Raw genomic sequence first — 12,607 nt, 5'->3', positions numbered from 1 at the left:
TTCTTGTTATGGTCAAACGGGAAAATTATTACTAAATAAATGACTTCTACCCGCTCTGGAAGCAAACTAGCTTCATTCAAAACACCCGCTGCATAAAAATAAATACGGTATCAATAAATGATGATTATGCCATGCTAAAGTTGGACAATGTATCTAGATTTCTGCCGTTTAAAACATAATATTGTTATTCTAATAAAAGAAATGTTTACCTTAAATATTTATGAATTTCAAGTTTTCCCAATCGGGAAACTCTAATGTCATCACATCAGGACAAAAAAATGGATAACTATACTTTATGTCAGTGCAGTGCAGTTGTCCAGGTGACGATATATCGTATATCTGGAATGGTGGGAGAGTCGTTCAAGTTCAGAATCCGTTTATTTCTATGGTGAATGGTATTACATTATATTGCCAAAAATCACAAGTAAAACACTTTAACATTGCTAATTTATCCCCCCGCCAAAGGCGAGGGGGATATAAGAAATGCTCTCCGTCCGTGCGTGTGTCCGTCCGTCCGTCCGTGTGTCCGTGTGTCCGCAACGATCTTTGTCCGGAGCATAACTCCAAAAGTACTGGAGGGATTTTCTTCAAGCTTCATACACTGATAGAACGCATTGGGAGGAAGTGCAGTGTGCAAGAACAATAACTCTACCTTGCCTATTTTTTAAGTTATTCCCCTTTATCATATTTTCTTTAAAAAAATGTCCGGAGCATAACTCCAAAAGTACTGGAGGGATTTTCTTCAAACTTCATACACTGATAGAACACATTAGGAGGAAGTGCAGTGTGCAAGAATAATAACTCTACCTTGCCTATTTTTTGAGTTATTCCCCTTTATCATATTTTCTTAAAAAAATTTGTCCGGAGCATATCTTCTTCATGCATGGAGGGATTTTGATATATCTTGGCACAAATGTTCACCACCACGAGGCGAAGTGTCATGCGCAAGAACCAGGTCCCTAGGTCTAAGGTCAAGGTCACACTTAGAGGTCAAACGATACAAGAATGAAAACCTTGTCCGGAGCATTTCTTCTTCATGCATAGAGGGATTTTGATATAACTTGGCACAAATGTTCATCACCACGAGACGGAGTGTCATGCGCAAGATCCAGGTCCCTAGGTCTAAGGTCAAGGTCACACTTAGAGGCCAAAGGTCAGATACAAGAATGACTTTGTCCGAAGCATTTCTTCTTCATGCATGGAGGGATTTTGATGTTACTTGGCACAATTATACACCATCATGAGACGAAGTGTCATGCGCAGTTCCCTTCTTTAGAATTACTTCCCTTTGTTGTTACTTTAAATAGTTTTTATTGTAACTTTTTCATTACTAGTCGTAAGGAAAAATCGAGACGACTTTTCTGTAGTACAACATGCATGCTACATCCAATTTTGAGGTGTATTTTGACCAGTCTCTACCTGGAAAAGATTTTTGTGCGGACTTACAATTTTTTTTTTTTAAGATTAACTTCCCTTAGTTGTTACTATAAATAACTTAAATTGTAACATTTTTATAATTAACCGTAGGGAAAAAACAAGACCACTTTTCTGTGGTAAAACATAGATGTTACTTTCCAATTTTAGGTGTATTTTAAGGTATCTCTACCTGGTAAGGAGTTTTTTTGTGGACTTAGAAAAAAAAGACTTACAATGATTACTGAACAACCACAAAATTAAAATTCCATTTGCAAATACAGCTGCTAGAGTAAAGAAATTTGCTGTGATGGGCGTATATTGTGACATTCTGGCACTCTTGTTCCCTGTTAGCTTTCCGTTCCTTCTTTTTACAGTAGCCATATAGAAAAACATCATAGCTATACTGTTCATGAAAATTAATAAAATTTAGCAGTAAACCACCTCACCACTGACTTATTCTTTCTTCCACATCTTTAAAACCCCTGATGTGGACCACAACTAAACGGTTCTTCAAAGCTTTCCCCAAAATTAATACGTTCAGACTCTAACTTGCCAGGAACTTTAGCCTTCTATTATAATATGCCCGGCGGGGGGATTAGCCATGTCTAACATGGCTCTTGTTACAAAGGCAATACAATTGATATTTCCCAGAAATGTCAAAAGTTAATTCTGACAATAATATCTCATAACCTCTGAATCCTTCATATAAGTATTACTAACAGAACGGTAGATTTCAAGACAGCGTCAGATACTGTACCTCTACCATTCTCAATAGAATTGACAATCAAACACATCTGTATAAAAACTAAATAGTCATTATAGTGAATCAACATAAAAAAATGATGCTCACCTTTATTGTATATTTCTCTGTCATAGATTTGTAACCACTGAACCGTGCCCACGGGTATTATACAGATAGATAGATAGATAATTCTTTTATTACAGTGACATTTGTACAACATAATAAATACAACAGCAAAATATAACTATTTTACAGTACAACCGGCCCAATGGACCTATAAGTCACTATTTTATAACTTAAATTAATTTCGGATCATTTTTAGACTAAATGTTAGTAAACAATATTCATATTCATCTAAATGTTAACGATTTTCTACGGTCGAATGCACATGACAGGAACTTAGCCGTTTTCCCTGGAAAGTCAACTAATAATGTTTTTATTAAATCAACATCTGAAAAAGAGTTTCGCTCAGAGTCTGAGATAATCCTTTGAAATATTCGTTGCCTTAAATCATTATATAAGTCACACTTTAAGAGGAAATGCCTTTAATCTTCAATATCATTTTTGTACAGTATTTGCATAATCTATTATTAAGGTCTTCGCCAATAAAACGGCCAGTTTCCACTCTAAGGGCTAGGACTCCACAACGAAACTGTGCCATGACTGAGTGTTCTCTTCTGGATAAATTAAGTTTAACATAAGTTTCTGTTTCGTAATTACGTTTGAACAATTTATAGGTTCTCAGTTTCGGCGAATAATTCAGTTTTTCAGGCCACTCTTCAGCATAAAATCTAAATAGAGTTCGTTTTGCCTCAGAAATATCAACTTGGGATTTATTCTCAAAACTTTCAGTCAAATTGATATGTTCGAAAACTTGCCGAATTTCTGAACACCAGTTACTATTCATATTAACATTTTCATAGTCATAGTTAAAAACTCTTTTTGTAATTCTTGTATCATCAGATGCAAGCAGTCTATTCCATAGTTTCAGCATATTTAGCCAACGTCTCTGTGTAGCTGGTAACCAGCCTATATCTCCGTTTATTGCTAGAGTTGGTGTGAACCGATGCACACCGAGGAAAAACCGAATAGCTCTGTTTTGGACCGAATCAATGGATGATTGGGGTTTGAATCCCCACACTGAGGAGCCAAAGTCTAGTATTGGAATTACACATGCATTGTATAATTTTTCGTTAGTCTCAAAACCTAATTCCTTAACGTTGTTGACTTTTGAGCAAATGCCTCCAAGTGCGCGGCCTGCGCCTGTTGAAAGCATTTTTGCTGTACACGAGTAGTCCAGTTTTTCATGAAAAATTACCCCTAAATATTTATAGGTATCCACTGTTTCAATGATATTGTCACCAATGGTAAATATGAATTCAGTGCGAGGCCGCCTTTGTTGTCTAAAGTGGACGACTTTCGATTTTGTTGTATTAATTAATAGCCTCCAGCGCTTACACCATTCATGCATTGTGTTCAACATCAATTGTAAGTCTTGATCGTTCTCAGCTAGGAACACAATGTCGTCAGCATATAACAGTAATGAATATTTAAAAGCTCCAAGTTCGACCCCCACGTTCAACCTATTTATTTCAGTGGCCAGATCGTTGACGAACACAGAAAAAATTGTGGGCGACAAATTATCACCTGACGAACCCCTGAAAAACACTGGAACCAGTTAGTCAAAGACCCATTTATCTTAATGCATGACACTGTGTCAGTATACATGTTTTTGATTGAATGATAAAACTTTCCATCAACTTTATTGAGAAGTAATTTATATAATAAGAGGTCTCTGTCTACAAAGTCGAACGCCTTTTTTACATCCAAGAAGGCTGCCTTAATATTCCCCTTGTTTCTAATTATACTATTTAGAGTGAAAATATGGTCTTCGCAGGAGCGCGATTTTCGGAATCCGTTTTGTTCATTTGCAATTATCTCACTGCTCTCTAAAGAAGTACTGAGTCTTTTAATCAGGAGACTGCTATACAGTTTCGAGATGCACGAAAGTAAACTCACTCCTCTGTAGTTCATCGGCACTCGCTTATCGGATGAGGGGTCTTTCAGGATCGGGAATATAACCGCTTTTCTCCATATAGAAGGAACTATGCCGGAGTCATATATTAACTGAAATAGCTCCTTCAGCACTATGATGACGTTATTAAACTTGAGTACAATGTACGGAATCGAGTCAATACCAACAGAAGATTTGTTTTTGGCAGACATAATCACATATGATAATTCTTCAATTGCAATGTCGTGGTTTAAACGCATATTACTTACATACAGGGGATCAAGCATTTCATTCTCTATCACAGATTTATGTTGCTTACACTGATTATAAAAGATTTCGTCAAAATCTTCACTTTGATCGCCATTGTACAATTTTGTAAAGTCACATTTCCACTTTTCAAAAACCAAATTTTCGTCATAGCATATTTCACCTGAATCGTCTACTATTTCGATTGGAATGCTCGAACACTTTCTGGGACCTAGAGATTTTACTTTCTGCCAGAAGTCATTTGGATTTTCCTAGAAAGAGTTTCTATTTCGTCCGCCAAAGACTTTCGGTATTCACGTTCACATTGTCTCAAACGTTTATCAAATCGATCTCGCGTTAACTTAAACTGGCGCCTTTTTTCGGAATCTGTGCTACGGGATTTTGCTTTTAGAAATTCCTTTTCTCTCGACCGCATAGTTTGCCACAGCTGGGAAAGCTCTTCATTCCAGTAGGGTTTCGCGTGCTTATATCGTCTGCGCGTTGCTCGGTTCAGATCCCGTATTGTCACCTGTTTCTCCATGGACATTATACGTAATCTTAATGTCAGAGAGCAAAAAGGCATGATCTGGTATTCTGGAGCGGTTACCCAACAAAGAATGCAAACTGTAATTGTCTACAATATCCTGACACGGAATAACTCTGAAATTGGTGCAAGAAGGAAAAACGTCATGTGGTACGCACATGTAATCTACAACGGAACGGCCTCTACTCGAAATAAACGTAAAGTCATCTTTGTTAGGGTCAAATCTACCATTCAAAACACAGAATTTGACATCAGACAGAAATTCAGAAAACTCATGGCCATGTTGATTTGTTGCAAAGTCTATTATAGCTCTCTGTGGAATGACATCAGAATCACTAGAAACATCCGAAATAGAGCCTATCCGACTATTAAAATCCTCACACAACATTATTGCATCCGCATCGCAATGAATATAAATTTGTGAAAGTATGTGGGCAAAGAAAGTCTGAGCATCGCGTCCCCAGTTTGATCGTTCTGGCGGTAAGTAGCAACTGAACAATATAAAATGATAGTCTGTTGATTTCGACTTAAACGACAAGGCAAGTATCCCATCAATTTGCTTATCTGTTACCGTCATTTCAAAATAATTGCAAATGCCGTCTTTTACTAAGAACCCTACTCCCACTGACGATTTTGGCGCCCGGATATGAGTTAATGCTCGATTAAACCCTACCCATTTCCATCCAGGAATATGTAAACTATCATTACCCGATTGATGTGTTTCATTAATGCTCAAAATATCAGCACCACAATTATTAATCAAATTAATTCGTAATTCACTGTTTTGTTCCGTCCATCCGCAAATATTAATGTGACCAACTGTAATAGGCACATCAGATCGGTCGTATTCCTATCGACCACCATCCGTATCCACGTTTGCTCTATTGGGTACGCGTGGTTGAATCCTTCCGTTCGAATTCACCCTATACGAGTTGCCTTGGGGCAATTCGCGTAGTACTGCACATGTAGCTGCTCAATTATTTACAGACGTTCGCGTGCCAGTGATGTTTCAAACTGTAGTCTGTGATAAATTCCGCAACAAAGTACATGGGTACAAAGTAGTCCTAGATTTTAATCAAGCATAAACGACGTTTTACTTTTAACAAGTTTTAATATTTTATTCTGAAAAGAATAAATAAAAATCTAAATTTATCGTGAAACTTTAATTCTTTCTTTTATGAAAATTCTGTCCATAGGCCATTTATGCCTTGAATAGAGTCAATCAAACCGAGTCTGCTATTATGTTGCTTGGTTGCGGTCTATGCCTCCAAAGGATCTTTTCACAGATTGGAGCTGCGATTATCGACGACCATCTATGTCAGCTATGCGACCAAGGTGTATTTTTCTACGAGGTCTGCCAAGCAGTCCCAGACGCTTCTGACTAGTCTGCGGACTGAAAACATCTTACGATCAACCTAGACTATCAACATGTCAAGAACCAATCACACAACTATGTATTACTGATCGATGGACTGGTCATGACTGGTCGTAGGGCTGGTCTGTACTAGTTACGAATGCGAATTCGTAACTAGTACAGATCAGCACTACGTTCATATATATAGTCGTGTTGACTGTTAGGTAAGTAGAAATGGTCAAGTGGTAACACTGCCCGGCTACAAAACCAAGGTCCGACGGTGAATTCAACCCCCCGCTCCTCAGGCTAAAAAGTAACAAAACTAACAGTGGGATAAGAGTCCCATGTGTTGCATTACCTTCCCACTAACATTACTAAGAGTGTTTTAGAGGAGTCGTCTATATGGGTAAAGTCACCAATATGGGTTACCGGTTGTGACCAGGCCCGGATCCAGAAATATTTGTGTGTGCACCAGTCTTGGATGAAGACGTCACCGCTAAGGCACATAGCGGCAAGTGTGGGTAGATGCGGGAGGGGAGCCTCTGCACATGTAAGGGTGTCAGGGTCTCATCCCTGGAAATATTTGAAATACAGGTATGAAATGGTGGCCTCTGGTGCATTTACTGGTGGGGTAGTCCCCTTATTTTAGGGGTGTCAGGGGGCACTCACCCTGGAAATTTTTTAAATACAAACATGACATGGTGGCCTTTGGTGCATGTTTAGGTCTAAATTTTGAGGTAATGGAGGAGTTACTCCCCTCTTGATGTTGGGGGAGGGGGTCAGGGGGCTCTCCCCCTGGAAATTTTTTAAATATACATGTAGATGTGAAATGGTGGCCTCAGGTGCGTTTCTGGGTCTAACATTTGAGAAAATATTATTCCTTTGCCAAAATAGTAGGGTGCAGCTTTGATGAGTATAGGTCACTTCTCAGCCAACTGGGGGAGGGGGCACGGGCCCCCTCGAACCGGCCCTGGAACCGGGCCTGGTGTCAATAAATAAGCTTATAAACAAAGAAGTCAACGAATGGGCAACAAAATTTGTTTGAGGGATGTCATACTGACTGAACATGAACTAATATGTTAACTACGCTATAGATGGCCAAGGTTGCGACTAATCGAATGACTTCTGTGTCTTAATTCCCATCTGTACAAAAACGACCTTCCAGAGCAGATGTCTCCCTCGACAGATTCGCTGGTGGTAGCCTCTTATATAGAAGGATACGGTATCTACGGTCTTACTGTCTTTTGAGAGCGGACGGAGTGGTCGCTGTCTAACTACGAATCCAGGGGTCGTCACTCAATATTTAACTTAAGGGGTTGTAACAGATGATAAAATAAGACCAAGACCATCCTTTCTGGTCACACAAGAACTTTGAAACTCATGTTGTTGTTGATGATAATTATACTACTACCAATAATTATTACAGATTATTAGTCCCCTACTGGTTGAAAACCAATTTCGGATAACAATGTAAACTATATCACAACTATGAATGTTCAAAAGACAACATGTAGTTTACTAGTATATCGTCGTTTTTCTCTCGTTGATCAACGAAGTGAATGTCTCCATCTGTGTAATAACATGGTTTACATGATAAGCCCTATGCAATTACATTTTTTGTTCTTCTGTAATGAAATGAGAGACAGACGTCTGATTTAACTCCCCCCACCCCTCATCCTCCAACTAAAAATCACTAACACTGGGATAAGACTATCTTGTATGGGTACTTTACACCTGGCACGCTAAAGAACCAGGGAAGCTTCTGGAATTGGAGCGTCTTCTGTATCTTGCACTATCCTCCCACTAACATTACTAACAGTCATCTGGAGGAGTTATGGGTTACCGGCGGCGACTATAAGTAAGCTTACAAACAAACAATACTGTCTGCTTAATTTGTTTTAAGTATCCCTCACAGCTACATATATCTTGACTATAAATGAGCTTCATGACGGGTTCCAGAGAAAAACATGCATGAAAATAATAGAAATAAACCGTCTATACAGAAACTGTGAAAATATAATACGTTGTGTCAATTTGAAATGGTGGAAGAATACTTTTCATAAATGTTCTTGGCAAGCATGAGAATTGAAAAAGTAATTAAAGTTGTTTTTTAAGTAAAGTGCTTGTGATAATTTAAGTCTCTAAAATTTACAACTTCTTCCAGTGAATGCCGTCTTAAGGAGTAAAGTCAAAATTCAACATTCCTGTCGAACTAACCTTGGGCTTAAGGTAACAGGCTAGTGGTATTAGCAAGTGGTTTAGTGCTGGACCTGCTAAAATACAACTTTTTTGTTTATGAATTTATTAGAATATACCTCTTGATCAATAAATCCAATCCAAAATTCGTTTGATTGAGTTTGTGCAAAGGAAGAAATGAAGTTTCACCTGTCCACACATTCCCATATTAACACATCACTAAAAGACTGCTGTCGTGAAAGTTTGATAGTTCTCTGAGTAGATCGTGTGGTAGCATAGTTCCAACGCAGTCAACAGTAGGGGAAATTTCTTGTTATGGTCGAACGGAAAAGTTGTTACTAAATAAATGACTTCTACCCGCTCGGGAAGCAAAATCACCATTTTCTTGACTAGCTTCATTCAAAACACCCGCTGCATAAATTAAATACGGTATCAATAAATGATGATTATGCCATGCTAAAGTAGGACAATGTATCTAGATTTCTGCCGTTTAAAACATAATATTGTTATTCTAATAAAAGAAATATTTACCTTAAATATTTCTATGGAAGCTCTGGAGGGACAATTGATTTCCCTACTTCCCACTTCTGACTTCTAACTTTTGCACTTCTCATTTCCAAACTTCTTGACTTCCTACTTCTAACTTCCACACTTCTGACTTCAAACTTCCGCACTTCTGACTTCCAACTTCCTGACTTTCGACTTCTGATTTCCAACTTCCACACTCCTTACTTCCGACTTCTTGACTTCTTACTTCCTTTTTCTAACTTTCGCACTTTTGACTTCTAACTTCCGCATTTCTGACTTCCAATTTCCTGACTTCTTACTTCCGACTTCCAACTTCCGCACTTCTTACTTCCGACTTCCAAGGAGGGAAAGTTGGAAGTCAGAAGTGCGGAAGTTGGAAGTCAGGAAGTTAGAAGTCAGAAGTGTGAAAGTTAGAAGTCAGAAGTGCGGAAGTTAGAAGAGGGAAGTAAGAAGTCAAGAAGTCGGACGTAAGAAGTGTGGAAGTTGGAAATCAGAAGTCGAAAGTCAGGAAAGTAGAAGTCAGAAGTCCGGAAGGTAAAAGTCAGAAGTGCGGAAGTTAGAAGAGGGAAGTAAGAAGTCAAAAAGTCGGAAGTAAGAAGTGTGGAAGTTAGAAATCAGAAGTCGAAAGTCAGGAAGTTGGAAGTCAGAAGTGTGGAAGTTAGAAGTCAGAAGTGCGGAAGTTAGAAGTAGGCAGTAAGAAGTCAAGAAGTCGGAAGTAAGAAGTGTGGAAGTTGGAAATCAGAAGTCGAAAGTCAGGAAGTTGGAAGTCAGGAGTGTGGAAGTTAGAAGTCAGAAGTGCGGAAGTTATTGTAACTTTTTCATTACTAGTCGTAGGGAAAATCGAGACCACTTTTCTGTAGTATAACATGCATGCTACATCCAATTTTGAGGTGTATTTTGACCAATCTCTACCTGGTAAAGATTTTTGTGTGGACTTACATTTTTTTTTTTTTTTAAGATTAACTTCCCTTAGTTGTTACTATAAATAACTTATATTTTATAATTGACGTAGGGAAAAAACAAGACCACTTTTCTGTGGTACAACATAGATGTTACTTTCCAATTTTAGGTGTATTTTAAGGTATCTCTACCTGGTAAGGAGTTTTTTGTGGACTTAGAAAAACAAAAGACTTACAATGATTACTAAACAACCACAAAATTAAAATTCCATTTGCAAATACAGCTGCTAGAGTAAAGAAATTTGCTGTGACGGGCGTATATTGTGACATTCTGGCACTCTTGTTCCCTGTTAGCTTTCCATTCCTTCTTTTTAGAGTAGCCATATAGAAAAACATCATAGCTATACTGTTCATGAAAATTAATAAAATTTAGCAGTAAACCACCTCACCACTGACTTATTCTTTCTTCCACATCTTTTAAACCCCTGATGCGGACCACAACTAAACGGTTCTTCAAAGCTTTCCCCAAAATTAATACGTTCAGACACTAACTTGCCAGGAACTTTAGCCTTCAATTATAATATGCCCGGCGGGGGGATTAGCCATGTCTAACATGGCTCTTGTTACAAAGGCAATACAATTGATATTTCCCAGAAATGTCAAAAGTTAATTCTGACAATAATATCTCGTAACCTTTTTTTTTTCAGATTAATATTCTTACATATGCAGTTTTTGTTATAAATGTTTTGCATAAAATTCATATGCCCAAAATCATTTTATGATACATTTTACAACATTAAAAGCTAAATAAAACCTGCATAACAGATAATTGGGCATACCATTTATTGTTCGAAGGGAGTTCACTGAAAATTTACTGACTGAACAGCGAACAGTGCAGACCATGATCAGACTGCACGAATGTGCAGGCTGATCTTGGTCTGCACTGGTCGCAAAGACACAATCGCTTGCCGCCAGCTAGCTAAAGGTTGAAATGCAAAAATTGTCAAGCAGTAATAGAGTGACAAAAATGAAATAAAAGAGTAGATAGATCTTGCATATCTCTATATTGCATTCCTTCGGAATAACGTCCTTTTTTCCACAAAGAAAAAATACTTTTCTGTTATGCAGGTTTTATTTAGCCTTTAATGTTGTAAAATGTATCATAAAATGATTTTGGGCATATGAATTTTATGCAAAACATTTATAACAAAACTGCATATGTAAGAATATAAATCTGAAAAAGGTTATGAGATATTATTGTCAGAATTAACTTTTGACATTTCTGGGAAATACCAATTGTATTGCCTTTGTAATTAGCAATGCTAAAGTGTTTTACTTGTGATTTGGGTAATATAATGTAATACCATTCTCTATAAAAAATATTTATACGAACTTCCCGATTGGGAAGTTAAGTTTCCAGTTCTGGAGATATTAAATCAAATTTTAATTAAGACATCTATTTTTTTTTAATGGAAGGGTTTTAGATTTGTCTTTTAGGTGTGCAATGATGTATTTCATTTAGTGATTCCATGTTTAATAGGAAGCAGTCCTTTTGAATGAAACCAGGAAAAAAATTGCGATTTTGCTTTCCGAACGGTTACAACAAGTTATTATAATTTATAACTTATATTTAGTAACAACTTTCTCACTTGGGAAAAAGGGTAAACCTACATTTTGATTTTTTGAACGGGAGATTACACCTCATACACTGACATGTTCAAATGAGTATGTTTGAGCAAGATAAGTTTGCAAAAAAATGCACCTTTGCAACGACTTAAGTGGAAATCTATAGTTATTAAAAACATTAAAATGGGATCCTTAGTCCCAAAGGATCATCCAGTTCAGTGCATGTATAATGCACTTCATTTTTTTGCAGAACATGCTTGGTTATGTACACACAGTCATCACCATTTTTATATCGAGTCCATATTTTTCTTTTTTCTTTCAGTGTGATTTTTCTGCGGATTTCTCCAAAACAGTCAACAGGTTATTACTAATAGCAACTGAGAACTTTATCTAAAAGGAGAAAAAAACGAAAGTGTATGTTTTGGTGCTTCACATGGTTGTTTGGTACACTAATTTTAACAGCTAGCAATGATTTTGTTGAAAATAGGTGATTTACATGACGGCTTGTGAAAGATTTTTTTATCTTGAAATTTAGAAAATTATTTGAAAAAGGCGTGCATGTTTTGTTGTGTGTAACTTTGGTCACGACGTGTATGAAATAATTTTTTTGAAAAATGTCTCTTGTGGATCGGGGACAAACTGTGTATGAAAAGAGTTGGAACCACTGTCTTACCCTACCACCATTCGTTTCTGTAATATCTTATTCATTTTATCTCCATAGCGGTTATTGAAACATTTAATAATGACAATATATTACTTTTAAACTATTTGTTCACGTTTGGTTAGTTATTGTATACATCTTAAATAACTTCATATTGTTTTGTATATTCTTGTAGAATTGTAATGAATTCGCTCATTGTATATTTATAGTACACATTTTGTAAATATGTTCTTCTCTCCCTCGTGATTCCATAAAGTATAAAAGTTTTGATCCGAAACCTAATTTTTTAATTCGATGTAAATAAGAAGTGAAGCCAAAACCAAAGTCCTGATTGGCGCCATATATACTCTATACTGTAAAGTTATATTGCAGTAATTTGGT

The sequence above is a fragment of the Mercenaria mercenaria genome, chromosome 5 (genome assembly GCF_021730395.1).
Source record: "Mercenaria mercenaria strain notata chromosome 5, MADL_Memer_1, whole genome shotgun sequence".
Lineage (NCBI taxonomy): Eukaryota > Metazoa > Mollusca > Bivalvia > Venerida > Veneridae > Mercenaria > Mercenaria mercenaria.
The sequence above is the reverse complement of the archived record's forward strand: the minus strand, read 5'-3'. Positions refer to the sequence as shown.